We start from the raw sequence: 15,931 nt of genomic DNA on the forward strand, positions 1-15,931 counted from the left end.
AGTGGACGGGTAAATATGCACGGTGAGTATTTGTTCACCCTCAGCACTTTTTAAAAATTAATCTCTATAAAACATTTCAGATTTGACAAATTAACAGATTTCAAAACACATTTTTCCAGCTAACCAGATAGAAGTCTGAGGTACTGAGATTGAGTCAGAGTACTGCCACAAAGAAGCAGATAATCCATAAAATTCTTGGGCCTTCTGCTAGCAATCTCCGCATTGAGGCAATGATGGACTGCATAGTGAAATCATTTGGGGTGTTCTGTGCACTGAAAGCTAGACATGTTTGTTGATGATGGGATTGGAAGCTTGGTTATGAATGCCCAGGCTACATTCCTACTACCTGCAGAATCACAGGCTGAGAGTACAAGGACCTCAGAACCATCTACTCTGCCCTTCTGAATATCAAAATATACAAAACACAATAATGCGTACTTCACTACAACAGTCTTCTGCACAGACAACCCACTTGTGTACATGGACTCCAAGACACAGAGAAAATACAGCTTCTCCAAGCAATTTTTTAAATGGTGAATCATTTTCACCAAAAAAATCTACCATTAATTTCTAATCTGAATTTATGAGACTCATGTTCCAGCTGTTGCTTCTTCTTAGAATTTTATTTGCTATATTAGAAACAATTAAACATCTATTTTTTCCCCCATATACTAATCATATCAGTTCTCAAGTTTCTTAATGAATAGACTAAAATTTGAGCATTGAATTTTTCCTTTTTTTCAGCACTGAGTATTTTTGTGTCTCTTTCCTTTCAACATAATTTTCAAGAAGTGGACAAATAGAAATGTAAACAGCATTCCAGTTTTCCCATTGATGTTGTTAAAATCAGTATTCTATTTCTCTGCTTATTTATCCAGTGGTACAACATAGCCTTTTTTAGCACTATCACTGTCGGAGCTCATGTGGAATTTCTTACCTGTTATGATCTCAAATCCTTTTCAGACTTGCTTTCACAGATGAATGTCCCTCATTCTGAAGGTATATCCTGTATCTGTCCTTCTTATACGTAACATTTTGCATCCAGTATCACTCTGCACGCCTGTCTTATTTACCATGCTGCCAATACTTAACTGTTGCAAGGAAAAACTTCTCAATTCATGTGATTTAAATCACATCACTATAACCAACAACATTTAATTAACTGGCACTCACTGTCAGCTCAGGATCAGCACTACAATAGATAAACCACAATACTAGATACTTACAAAATGACACTAAACACCTAAAAACTTCTAAACACCCCTATATGTAATTTATCCCCTAAAGTAATATCACTCAGATATCCTCACAGGCTATGTGCGTTACAAGCACATTCCCACTTCTGGGAGTGCAGGCTCCCCTGCTTGCTCACTCCTCTTCTTAAGACACGGGTGGTCCAGTTCTGGGTGGTCCCATGCTATCCCCTAATGCACAGGCTGGGAAGAAAGCACTCACAGTTCACGCATGCACTCACAAAGTGTGGGTCCCTGCTTGTTGCACCCTGTGCGGTCACTCCACTAGCTGGATCCTCGCTCCTCACAGTACCCAGTGCAGAGGCAGCTTGGTGAGACCAAGCCAAAGGTTGCAACGAAATGGGTCAATGTCTGGCAGTGTCAAGCAAGTTTTTTTTCCTCTGTTTCTCTCACCTGCCCAGCCACTCACACTTAAAAAGTTTCATGCTTCTTTTATCCTTTTTTTCAAGTTTTGTTTCCGAAGGTTTTGGTTTTGGTTTAGTTTTGGGGTTTTTTTTCTGTTTAAACTCTCCTCTTTAGCATTATCAGTTTGAGGAAATGCCCTCTCAGTTAGCTCAGTTACCTTATTCACACACTTTACCCTCACATTCCCATGCTAACAGCCGTTCTTATCCACATCATCTTGCCAACTGTGGGCCCTGCACTTATGTTAAGTGTAGCTTTCTGTCAATGATCTGTCTAGATCACTGATACAAATATTGTAAAAAGAGTTACAATATCTGTATAATACATTCAAACATATTTCCCCACAATACTTCGTTTTTAATATCTGACCAGTACTTCTAAGCTACTTAAGTATCCTATGTAGTTCAAAGTTTAAGTGCACTATATTTTCATGGTAACTTCTGTCTACCAACCTTGCAGTATCATCAGAGTCAAATTGTTTGCTTCATAGAAAATACTTCCCATAATACCATACTATTGCCATTAAACATTTCCCCTGCCTTAATTCTCTATCAGCTGAATCCTGTGTTGGATTTTCTGTTATTTTGCCTAAAATTTATGTCAGATTAAATGGTCAATGATTACAAAGTTCACTGCACTTGTACCATTGGAATGTTTTCTAGATATATGCTCTGGAGTACTCTTTGGAAAAGTATAACATGACTGTTGATTTAAAAATATTTATCCCTAATAGATGTTTTCCAATATCCTTTCACATGCTTTTTATTTTCATGATAAGAATTTTTAATCATGATTTTTCCAGATACAGAATAGAAATATTAATTGAATAATTCTGTCAGTTCTGCAGCAGTACTGCAAATAACCCTTCATAGGATGTCTCCAATAAAAGCAGCAATAAGAACAGCAATAGTCCCTCATTTCTGGTATGTTCTAAGCCCACCACCCAACCTCAACATTTCTCTCCTATCAGATCAATTGTATTCATTTTATACCTTATTTTTAGTAGGGGTTTTTATCTGTTTTCCTCTTTCTTTTACCTACAATATACTAGTTTGTTTTGATTTTGGTTTAATTATTAAATTTGGGCTTCATTTTCCCTTATGTCAAAGACAGACTCATAGTCAAATGTGAACTCTTTTATGATTTGGGTTTTTTTCTGGCAAAACAATATATTCCTAGAAATTGTCCAGTTTATATTCACAGCCTTCTGTTTATATGTTCTCCAATCAATTTTTCTCATAATTTTCCTCAGGTTTAGAAGGTAGGTCTTTCTGAAACAGCATCATTGGCTGCGTTTTATCTTTCATTTGCTATAGGCAATCATCAACTTCATCTTTCTTTGCCACAAAAAAAAAATCTTATCTAGATGATACTTTAATTCAGATGCAATACCTTTTGTGATAGGAAATTATTACCTATATTTCTCTGCAACTTTTAATGACTACTACTGCTGCATGAGATTTTCATACATATCCCCAAAACTGAAATTTCCCATAAAAAATACAATGATTTTTCCACATGTTATAGAAAGTTACTTAAGGACTAAGTCATCCTCTGCTATGGTTTGATTCAGTAGTCTTTAACAGATACCTCCAGGCCTTTACTTAATGTATATAACTCAGTCTTCAGGGCCAGACTATTCAGTGAAATGTACATTACAGAGAGAGGGATATCAACATGAACATTCACTGAAGGTGAGTTTTTTCAACCTCTTTCCAGTTCGAAAGAGAAATCCATTATGGTTTTAATTCCCTGCACTATATACAGTCAAAATTCACATGGGCGTTAAATGCAATAAAACTCTTATTGAAGTAGTAGACTGTGCACTGCATATGAACAACCTGAAAGGCTAATGGGGTGACCATCCTTCCCTTTTAGTAGCTGTGTCATCAACAACCCTAACAAAAATGAACCTCGGTTCTTTAAATGATGTAACAAATATAAAAGCTCGCCTCTGGAAAAACAATGTATAACCACTTGTAGAAGAACCTGCCTGTCCAATAACGGGTCATAAATAGAGAACTGGCAGAGAAAATTCTTGTAAAAACAAACAGCTAAGTAAAAAAACCTTAACATAACATGTATGCCCTTTGGCAAAGAAGCACATGGAATTTAATACATTTTTGCACACTTCATTTGAAACTTGCATGGATTGAGGGAGGGAAAACTATGGTTCCTCAACTTAACCCTTTTCTGTCCTTGTAGATCCTTTTCTGTAGCCTTTAACTATAACATTTTTTGTTAAACTAATCATAACATGTCACAATATTCAGTTATTGATGTAAATAGTCAATGCACAGAGATTACACCATCACTAAATTCTCCTAGCCATGACTGGGAATTCAGCCCTAAAATATGACATTTTACAAAATAGCTGGTTTTGTTAATATAGATCAAAGTTTTGCTGTGGCAGTTGCAAGGGCCAGATTACTTAATTAATCCATCAATTATTACATTACACAGTGATGAAAAAGAAGCATCGATACCTGGAATATCATCAGGGACTGCAAAGGGAATATGGAACATTTAGAAATTTAGAAGTTATTGCATATTAATTCAAAATGGTATGTGGATCACCTTTTTATGTCTGTAAATATAAATATTTACCCTATTTATTTCTGGAACTAAAATAGGTTTTGTACTTCATTTAAGAGAATGAAAAAATAAAACAAAAAAAACCACAGAGCAGGATCAATCCTGCTGAAGTAATTACTAAAGCTCCAATTGAGATTAGTTGGAGCAGAACTGGGTTTATCTTTGCACAACGACAGAAGAGAAAGAAATGTAAAAGGAATGAAACTAGTTGCATGGAAGAGTTACTACAGAACCAACTAGCTCATACATGTTGCAGTGCTGCATTATAACAGAAAAATGGGCTTTAGTAAATACAAATCAAAACAATCCTTTTAATTAATTCTCTGCAAGACACAATTCTCACTTATACCAGTTTACAGAGAGACTGTCATCTCATCCTCTTCCACCGGTCCACTCATAGTTGGGTTTAGAGATTAAAAAGAAAGTAAAATGCTGGTCTACAGCTGATGAAGACCCAATAATGATGAAACTTTATTCCCTAGCTCCCTACTTAAATTCCAGTCAAGACAATGGAATCTGATTGGCTTCAGTAATTTGATGAGTGGGCAGTAGCACAGAGAAGTGAGGCACATGAGAAGTGAGGCGAGTACCTCCCATCCCCATCACTGCTAGCCACCTTTTTTGCTATCTCAAAGATGCGGGGGAAAGTTCAAGATACATGAACAGAATTAGTGCCTGTTAAGGCCTTAAAGCAGTCTTTTGCTTAAGATCATGACTGAGGTACAATGATAAGCAGTGTGAGGAAACCTGCACTGTTATTACTCATGCTGCACTCCCCTCATCCATAAACAGGCTCTTTATATGCTTGGCTTTATTTCCCGTGTAACATGGCACATGAGTGAAGAGATTATTGACATGAAAGTGAAGAAACATTTGTAAGAAAAAAATAAAACTTGCTAGAGATCTGAACTACACTAATACTTTTTGAAAATTACTACCACTGGCTTTCAGGGTCAAGTCTGACCCTTAGAGCAATCATTCTTATATGTATAGTGAAGGAAAATCACCAGCTCCCAGGCCTTCTAGAAGTCAGTTCATACTATACTGTCCATACAAACATGAAAGGAAACCATATCCATATTTCTGAGGATTATTTTAATGCACAGGACTGTATGGAACCCCTAGCTGTCAAATAACTGAAAAGATATCCCTCAAACAGAAAGAGCGTTACTAAATGCTCCAAATTGCAGACAAAAACTCATTCACTGAACTTATCTTGCTATGATACTACTGAGTAAGCTTTATCTAGCTGCATGTGAAAGCACTGTTGCTGGAGTTTTTTGCTTTGTTTTGGGGTTGGTTGGTTTCCTTTTTCATCCTCCTGGTTTCCTGGTTATATTGCTCCCCCACAGTCCTGACATGACAAGTACAAGCTCTGCAGCAAATACTATGTGAGATTTTATTCAGTGGTCTGATGCTGCCTCTCTCCCTTTCACAAGCAGCAAGGGTAAATCTTGTCTCAGCACTGTGAAAACAGAATTTCAAGAGTTCTTACAGTGGTGTTAGTATTTAAATTTACAGAAGCTCCAGTATATACCTGAAATGCATTTTAATCTGCCCAAGGAATAGATTCAGTCCTGGGAAGTTCATTGTTGTTTCTAATTGTCAGTGACTGCTACACTTTGCTTGCCTGCAGCTATCCAATTAACATATCACCACTACACAAAATATTGTAATATGCTTGATGTCCTAACAACAAGAGCCTCACACTCCACTTCTGTACAACAATTTCCTCCTAATTGGGTTTCCAACATATTAGCAAAAGACAGGGAAGAACATGCAAACCAACATATCCGAACAGATAACACACCTTTCAAACACCTTTTCCTATTGCTGTGCAAAGTTCTGTGGAGATACCCCTGGTTGTTGTGTATATCGAGAGAGAGAAAAACAGTGAGAGAGGGAAGAAAAGCTCAACTCCAGAAGTGAAAAACATGTAACTTGTGCCCTGAGATATTGCTATGGCAACATTTAAACAATGAACAGAAAGCCCTGCAGGATTCTGCTCTCGCTTCCTTGGATACCAAATGTAAATCCCGATTCTCTTTCATTGTGTGCATGCACAAGCATCTGATTTTTGCCTTTTCCTCTAACAGATAGCAAAGTATCCAGGCCCCCTACCAGGAACTACACGTTAATTCACTTCCATGTATTGCAGCTTGTGAATATGCAATTAAAACATCACTAGCACACTCATCTCCCCTCGTGTCCCCATTTCTATCTCCCAAGAGAAAAAATGACTGTGATAGTACAGCTAAATAACAGGTACACTTATTTTCTGAATAACATCATTAAATAAACCACTTCAAAATGTCACAAGCCAAGCCCCAATGTCTTCTGCCACTACAGGAAGTGGAGGCAGGATCCTTTCTAAGGGCAGTCCTTGCCCATGCTGCTACACTTGAGCACGCTGCAAGGCTGCCTTCCAGACCACTGTGGCTCCTGCTATTACTAAATCCTTCTCATCTGGGTTGTCCTGTAGGGGCAGCACTTTATAACTGAAAAAGAGGTTTGTTTTACATTATGATTTCATAGAGCAGCTGGCAAGGGCATGGATAGGGATGCAGAATGAGGGCCCCTGCTAATAGTAGCCCAAAGTTCAGTCAGCTTGACTACTCTAGAAATGAGTCGGTGGGTGCTAATTGCATTTCTTCAGAGTAATTTTCCTCCCAGACTGCAAGTGGAACTAATTCCAGCACCCTTCTCTCTCTCCTCGTTCCCTCACTAGCAATCAGAAACAAAGAGATATCTCCAAGCAAAAGTGAAGGCACACTGGCAAGACTGAGATGGAAGCTCTCGCACACTGCTGCTGTGCACAGTGCACTCCTTCAGTGAATATATTGCAACTTCACTCTTGGACAGCTTGGCTTGTGAGTTTTCACCAGCACCAAGCTCTCTCAAAATGTCCTAAAATCCTGTTCTGAGCCCCACTCAAAATCTTCCTGTGTCATATTGCTACAGCAAGAATCTTCATGTCAAACGGGAGACAGTTTTTTAGGTCACAGGCAAATGATTTTAAAGCCTATATGTAGGAAGCTATGGCAGCACCTCAGGAATTCCTTTCTTCTCTTCCAGTCCCACACGATTGCTTGCATTGGCTCACATCTAGAGTATTTTTTTCTTGGGTCTCGCCCAATCTGAAAGTCCATTTTTCACTTGTCAGTGCTACCAGGCTGGGAGATACTGTGACACAAGATTTGCTGCTCCAGCAAACTGAACCTGCTCCTGTTCTAGATCAGTGCAAATAATTCCTGACATGTGAAAAGACATGGACTAGCTACCCCCTTGCATTACTAACCTACATTTTGCCAAGAATACCTGAAGTTTGAGATGCATGATCTCTGACCTTCTGGAGAACAACTAGAACAAATGGAGCAGGACCCTCCAATATAGCTTTCTCTTTCCTTCTGTACAAGCATTTGGTGCTTAAATATAAACATAATGGTTTCCTGTACAGTGCCAAAATCCCAGCTGCCTTGGGTCATTACCAAAAGGATTGTCCATGGTTTGAAGAGGAGACAGCCCGTAGGACCAGCATATGCTGCTGAATGATACACCTATGCTCAGACACATGAGAGGGAAGTAGTAGAGACAGTCAGCTCTTGCTTCTGCTTGAGGAGATTTGTTGCTCCTCATTTAGCTGGATGTTTGGATTGACGTTTTTGGCCATTTATTTTATGATCAGCCCTTTGGCCTGTGGATAAGCCCCAGCTCAAATGCTGAGAAATGCTATACTCATTCCCACTTTGAGATTGAATGAGAAAAACTCTGGGTTGTTCCATGTCTTTTGGCCACTGTATTAAGTGAATGATTCACTGAAGTGTGAAACTGTTGCCTCTTTAGAATCAGACATGCATCCCTAGCTTTTTAATGTTGACAAGGTTTGCCTATTTCAGCCCAAACTGGTGGCTAAATTTTCCCAGTGCTTCTTTATCTCATCAAGAAAATCCTCCTGCTAGTTATTGTACAAAATGAATGAGGCACCTATGGCAGCTTTCTGTTGTCAAAAAACAGAGTTGCTCTATCAAATTTTCTGTTTATGTGTTCACTTGACAGCAATCCAGGGAAAAGCTTGGAGATGACTTTTCCTTAGCCAGCTTCTTTTTCCTTCAGTAATTACTGAGCAGCAGCTTAACATAAATTTAGCTGCTCTATTACTGCAACTGCTGATCTAAGTGTAGCCCACAATAGGGCACAGACTTATAATGATACATGAAGGAATGGAGAATGGAGTTTTGCAGTTATTTTCAGATGCTGACAAACTTATTACCCATTTAGTGTCCCAGCAGGAACATGTGCCCAGAGAAATAAATGAGGCTAAAGCACTTCATACTAAACCGATTTAGCTATACTGAGAAAGATGAGAGTAATTGGAGCCTGCTTCCTTCTTTTTCTAAACACAGCAGTAAAATGGGTCTGATTTGTTCATGTGGCCAAACAAAAAATCCCAGAGATTTCCTTAGGAACAGAATTGCACCCTAAATCTTAATCCTTTACAAGTGGTCAATGTTTAAGAGATATGACCTCCAAACAGAAGCACATGGGACACATTTGAGAGGCAGAAGGTCTCATTTCCATTATGCCAAAAGATTCAGGATGTTTACATGAAGTAACAGTGGTGATATGAGTGAATGGAGAAAGAGGGAAAAAAGGAAGATGCTAATATTTATTTATGTATTTATCCAGGGAAGTTAGAGCTCTGTTTTTTGTTGTTTCACTCAGGAAGCTTGTGAAGAGGGAAACGGCACCAGGAAAAAACGTTAAAATCCGGCTCTACCAACACCTCTCCCATCCCTGCCTTCTCTCCCCTCCTCCAGAATATTGCAGCTAGAGAAAAGTAAAATGAGTGGCAAAGCTAGTTCTGCACCTTGCCTGCCAAAAAATATCCATATCTGTTCAATGGCTCATTTAATTAACTGTTTCTTTCTCTCCTTCTCCACTAGTTTTGGCCTAATACTTTCAGCTGAAGCCTCTACATGTGAAGGCCAAGGTTGAGGAGGGCAGAGGTGAGGGAGGAAGAAGGGGAGAAGGGGGAGAAAGAGAAATAAAACTCCCTATCTGTGAGCTAAGCAGTCATGACAGGAGAGGGGACCAAAGTGGCACTCTTCCCCACAGGAAAACAAGGACTTCTATTTTAAACACCATGTTATCCTCCCTTTATTCCTCACCCCCACACCACATTTCTTCAGGAAGGCAGAGACATTTACTCATCTGTTACACATCATTGCTAATCTGTGAACCCCACCATCTACAAGCCACTTTTTAATTATTTTCATTATCAGCATAATAACAAAAACTTCCTAACAACACAGTATCCTCTCACTGCTTGTCAATCAAAGTAAATCTCCTTCAACTGCCATGAAAATCCTAAGGGAGCCTGAAGGATTCACTACAAAATCACAAAGAATTTCCTAGGAGATCTGGAGGGCACGGGTGGCTAGTATAGCAGTTTCCTAAACTCCCCTTCAATAGAATGTCCTCTCTCTGCCTATTACTGCTTTTTCTTAGCAACAGAGTGCAAAACATGCCATTTCTCTCAGAGCTGCCTCCTCAAAATCCATTAAAACCCCTTGTCCTACACCCCCCGACTCCTGACAAAAGCCATCCTTCCCCTCCCTGCTTGATTATAAAATGTTACTCTTAATACAGCATATTGATCTGCAATGTCAGACTGGATGCCAGCATTGAAATCAGAGAATTTCTCTATTTTAAACACATACTAAATAAATAAATAACTAAACCTCCTCTGTGCATTCAATTCTATGCAATTTGCATCCGTTTGTACAGACTGGGCAATCAGGCAGCTCCCCCCACTCACTGCAGGGGCTTTCTCAAAATATTTCTTTGCTAGTGAACATTTACAAATGCTATAGAGCCATGCAGGCAGGTGTCTGCAACATCCTACCAAGGCTGGAGTTTTACTAACAGGAATATTTGAGCTACTGAGAGAATTCAGTTCTGTCCTCGTTCCTTCCCTTCTCCCTTCCCAACCACCCCCCTCCAGCCATTATCAAAATCCAGTCAGATTCTTCATTCAGGTGGGGGAAAAAGACCACAAAAAGAGGGATAAGGAAGAAAGAAGAGAGGCAATGGGGCATATTTCCTTTTCCGAAAATTAATAAAATGGAAAGTGTACTTACTGTATCCTCAAAGACTATCCAGCTGGAAATCCAAGTGGTTATGAAAAGCCAGGGTGGGGGAGGGGTTAGAAAACTATTTCATTTCAGCAACCAAACCAAAATTAAAAACAAGAAAGAAAATAAAAATAAAGGATATCCAATTGCAATTTCCCAGCAATTTCTGTCCATACAGATGCCAATCCAACCCAACAATGCTGAACTCTCCCCCTCCGGCAATTTTGCTTTCTTCTTCTCTGTCCTTTATTTTTTCTGTGGCTTTCAACTTTTCTGCTTAAAATTGCTGTAGTGGTAACATTGATGCTTGCCTTCACTGGAGAAGAGTGGTTTAAAATAACAGGAAAAAAAACAAAAATCCTTGCAGAGGATGAATGGTTCTTCTCCTTTCTGAAACTTTTCATTCCACTGTGGATCCTTTGCCTAGTTTCCTTTTTCTGAGGTTTTCTGCCTCTCTGGCTCCACTGCTCTCCATTGCTTGCTATTTGTTTTTTCTCTGGAGAGCAGAAAGGGCTGTATTTCTTTTTAAGCAACCCTCCATCTGTATTCTTTTAATGTAATTTTGTTGTGACTGTTAAGATCCAGGTCTTGCCAGGCAATTTTCTTCTTTCCCCTTCTTTGCTGCACTATCAATTATCCAATCCGTGTGTCTCCACATTAGAACAGGGATTCCCATTCTTCTTTTTCTCTATCCCCCACACTCCTTTAGAAAAGAATCGCCTTTTGCATTTAAATTTTTATTTTTGTCTTTCAAAACAATAAACTTTTAGTCTCTCTCCCCCCTCTCCAAAGATCTGATTAGATTTCCAATCACAACCCAGTGCGCAATTGGATTTTTGATTTCAGCAAGAAGCCAGCAATCCACAGCATCAGCACCCTCTCCTTGCTTCAAACTCCACGTTACATCCTTTTGCCTTCCCTCCAACTCCTCTGCATTTTCGTAATCTCACATTAAATGGAATGAAGGAGGGAGGAAGCAGAGAAAAATTCAAGGTTCCCACCAGCTGTCAAGAATAAATCCATCCCCTTGTTATTTTTTAAACACTTGGGACGGGCGTTTTTAACACCCACTCTCCCCTTTGCCCCCCGCACTTCTCAAAATCTTTCTGATGTTAAAACTCCCCCAACGGGGCACAAAAGAAGCCCAGGGAGACGTAATTTGTCCTCTTAGCTGTAAATTTCACAAGCACCCTTTGCTTTTCATTTCAGCTTCCTCTCCTTTTGTCCAGAAGCTATACTGATCCAGCAGCACCGAGACGGATAAACTTCTATTTCTTCTTTGAGGAGAGAGAGGGAAGGAGAGCGAGAGGAAGAAGGATAAAAGCTCTCCAGTCTCTGCCTCTCTTTTCCTCCCTTTCTCTGTTTCAATGCAGGTCTGATCTCATTTCCAACCTCAGCCTGGTGTATTTCAGATCTACGAGTTGGATTTCCCTTCTGCACAGCAGTGAGTTAGGCTCCCATCTTCTTCCACATGCCAGATAGCTTCCCCCTTTTCTTCATTCCTTCCTGCCTCCCTCCCTTCCAAGATGACACATTCCCAAGAGCGCAGCCGCTTCTTTCAGTTTTTAGTTTCATCCCTGAAATGCCTAGCCCTTTGCACAGCCAAAACCCTTCCTCCCTCCCATTAGCTTCAGCGTGAATTCTCCCTGTGTGTGCATGTACGTACGCATGTATGTATATATCCAGTTCCTGACAGCTGCTGTTGTTGCTGCTGGGAGTAGCTCCGCTTTTCTGTCGCTTTGTCTTTTACTCCCCACCTTTCAGTGGCACCCTAGGATTTACAAATGTCCCAGGGCCAGTCTTTCTGGCTACCCTCCTCCTTCTCCCCTTCCGTTCTCTCCCCTCTTTCTCTTTTTTTTCCTTCCTTCTCCCCCCCCCCCCCCCTTTTTTTTTCTCTGCTTGTGATCAGTAAAATACAATTACCCAATTACCTCCCATCATCTTAGCACTGATTGGTCAATTGCATTAACACTTGATGTCAGGGAAAGGGTATGGGAGCTGCTCCGACGTGGCACTGCTGCCACCTGGTTGACAGCCTGGGAACAAAGTCAGGGCTACCTTAAGAAATCTCCAAGTCAGAAAGCAGTAATTGAAAAACAAGGGATCATCTTAAGGAAAGGAATGTCAAAACTCATTTTCTTAAAAGCCTGCCTGATTCTGACGGTTCAACCAGTATTCACAGGTACCAGCCTAGCCGTTGAAGCAGAGGGAATGGCAGTAAAATGAAATGAGGTATAAAGTTGTCTTTGCAAAAGAAGTACAGAACAACCAGTATTCACAGGTACCATCTCTAGCCACAGATGCAGAGGAATGACAATAAAATGAAACGAGGTATAAAGTTATCTTTGCAAAAAATATAACAGTGGAAATAATTTGCATGGAAAGACAATTTGTTTTCTAATTACAAAAATAAATATTTGTTTAAAACTTGTATACACATAAAAGTTACCTAAAACTCCATTTTGGCAGATGTTCCAGGCCAAAAGCCCTATGAAGTGCTTCAAGTTTGCAGTGGGTTTAAGTGATGGCTCCAGTGAGCTGTAAAGTGACAACAATACAACAGTACAATGTCTAGGCTCACCTATCAAATATGCCGCAGTTTGATTAGAATGACTTCTGACTAGGATTTTTGAGGTTTCTAAACTGACTCCCTAATTTGGGCTAGTAAAGTACTGACAAGTTTGTTATGCACTTACCTACTTACCAAGGTATGTTAGAAGTACTTATGTATGTTACCTAAAATGCTCAAAATTGGCCTTATGTCTTGTTTTTTCAGGGACCTAAATTCAACAGAAATTTTACGGAAAAATTTGCATGTATAAAGTTAGATACACTACCCTCTCCAGGATCAAGGGAAACAGAATATGGATGATGTATGTGCCGGCACTTGTCTCTCTCAAAATCAGAAAGAAATTATTTATAGATTTAACTCCTCCACACAACCCCCCAAAAAAGAATGTCAGGCGCTTTCATGGTAATTATAGCAAACTTCTTATATTAAGCAGTAACTCTGAGTTATTCCATGCATGCAATAATATAGCTAGGTCTTTGCTCAGTCCTCTCTCAAATAACCAAGTTATGCTTGGTATCCTTACTTAGCTTTCAACTTCAGTGTGAAACTGGCATATTTGAAAATAAAAGAAAATAAATTTTTAAGTTACATGTCATATTGTAAGTTTTTCTGGAATTATAAAATCCATAAGCTAGCTGAGTTCAGTCAAATAACACTTACTGAATCATTAAAATTAACTTTCAGATTTATTCTACTGACTCAGTGGGCTTTCTGGTGAGAAAGTTCTACCAAATATAAGTTAAGTAACGGGAACCAGGTCCTTAATCACTGTTAGATCATTTAGCATCTGATCTTACTATCGCTGAAATCAACGGCAAACACAAATTACCTACAATGGGTGAAAGACTTAGTGCGTAGTAATAATGAATAACCCAAACATAATGGTCTTTCAAGAATGCTAAGAAAGACTTTGGGGATTTTTGGAGAAGGCTGCAAGTGTGGTAGGAGATGAAGTTGTTGACAAGTAACAATCTTTTTCTCAGTTGGTGAGTTTATTTTGTTACCGTCTGATTCATTGATGCTGCTGGTGTATTTTGGGCCTACAAACGTCTTATGAGAGTCTTTTTCTTTTTACTACTTAAAATCTGAAAAAGCACAAAGTTGTTCCTTTTCCCAGAAGGATAAAAACGTCACAGCCTAATATATGTTTGCTCCACCATTTCTTTAAAAAATGCTTGAACAATTTCCTGCTAATATTTCCTGCTAAGAGTCTGTGAGCAAAAGTGAAGGTTTCTATAACTGAATTAAACAAATATATGGGCATCAAAAACAGAAGACACACAGCTTCTGGGGATCTAATCAGAATCGAAGACACAAGCATCTGCAATAGCTACAGTATCTCTGTGGATACAAACTAATATTTTGCTTTTGATGGAAATTTGCATATTTTGTATTTTTTCATGTCATTCAAATTACATCAAAATACACATTTCTAACAGATGCCAGCACTTAAATAAATGTACATATATACAAGATAATATACTTGCTGGCATAGATGTGAATAAACACAAAATTAGTATCAAGACTGTAATATGCTGTAGGGTATGATATAATCTTCTCTCTTAAAGTTTGTTATTTTTAGTATACCAATTATGCTTTATCACCTAATAAACATACAAGATAGGGTGATTAGCTTCTTAGAACATAACTTTAAAGCAATCTGCTTTGCTATATTTATGAGATGACACTGCATGCTATATGAAAAGGTAAACGTCCTTTTACTAAACAAAATAAAAATTATAATTGTATTATCTGTTTTACAAGCGTGCATGCCACCTATGTGTGAAACCTATTTAAAACAAATATTTTAGTATTATCACAATGTCATTCACTAATCAAATGTTAAAAGGGTATCATTAGCAATGAACGGAATTGTTTGTGTGACGCTTTTCCTGTAGTACATTGTATGTTGTTGCTTCCAAACAATATTGTTTGTATATTTCCGTCAATCTTTTATTTTGCAGGTTTTTTGGGCAAGAAAAACAATTCCCTACGTATCAGTTCACAAGTATTCCACCATGGTAAGCAGATATTCAAAATGAAAACACCATGGAAAACATTGGATGATACACATTATGCAACGTTTTACAAGCAATGACAAGGTGAGACAGAGGAAATAACCTGGGGCCTTCTGTTGAGTTCCTAAACTAGGGAATTGCTATCCTTCAGGCCCATTCCTCACCACTGGGCACACTCAGGTGGACAGCAAGTGTTAAGAGCAGCTGTTACCTGGTCTTCTCCCTGCCTGGGAGCTGCCCTGGCAGTGCTACCATACTGCTTGCAGAATAGTCACTGCTGCTATGGTACAAAATCCCAAACACACAGCAGAGGTCACTGGGTCCTGGTTCCTCTCATGGACCAAGATCATCATGAGTCAAAAGGGTGAACTGTGAAGAAAACTAAACACAGACCGGCAAGGGAACTTTATTTTTCATATAATACGACAAGCTTGCCTTATCCTTGGTATGGGAGGATAACAAAACTCAAATGTATGTACTGGCGAATCTTCACATAACAAACATGGACAACAACAGATTATTATAACACACCTTTTCCTTCTTAACAGATGATGTGAGTTAAAGGACTGAAGTTCTGTGTGTGATTAACACTGGAAGAGACTAGCGGAAAAGACTAGATATTTACAATTGCCAGTCATTTGGTGGAAGAGAAACATGACTAAAGCCTAAGAAGAGAATTCTGACCTGTAGATAAAGGAGTAGAGGAACTTTAAAATTGAACAAGCATAACCAAAGTTTAAGGAAAAGAGTGAAACCAGACCATTTTGCTTATACTAAGTGAAGTGAAAAGCAGTTTCAAGTTGTTCTAAGTCAGTGACAGCTCGGCCTTCCTTTTAAATAATCATGAAGAAATCATAAAGGAAGCTGTGGAACATATTATTCTTTCTATTTTATTAAGCATTGCTGACAAGAAGCTGCTTGCATATGGAGACAGTACTTGAATCTTCTTATAGC

At 39.0% G+C, this 15,931-nt stretch overlaps 1 protein-coding gene across 15 annotated transcripts in view; it reads right to left on the minus strand.

Moving 5' to 3' along the window:
• The window catches only part of LRRC4C (leucine rich repeat containing 4C), a 582,163-nt gene that overhangs the window by 96,637 nt on the left and 469,595 nt on the right, over positions 1-15,931 (minus strand). For 2 of the 15 annotated variants that reach the window (XM_009472829.2, XM_087745994.1), the window contains exon 1: positions 10,394-12,046. The exons of 12 other annotated variants lie outside the window; for them this stretch is intronic. The gene's annotated coding sequence lies outside the window, so the exon portion shown is untranslated. One more of the 15 variants, XM_087745990.1, reaches the window with a different exon arrangement.

This window comes from Nipponia nippon, unplaced genomic scaffold, assembly GCF_047370975.1.
Source record: "Nipponia nippon isolate SJK-2023a ecotype South Korea unplaced genomic scaffold, ASM4737097v1 scaffold_10, whole genome shotgun sequence".
Classification (NCBI taxonomy): Eukaryota; Metazoa; Chordata; class Aves; order Pelecaniformes; family Threskiornithidae; genus Nipponia; species Nipponia nippon.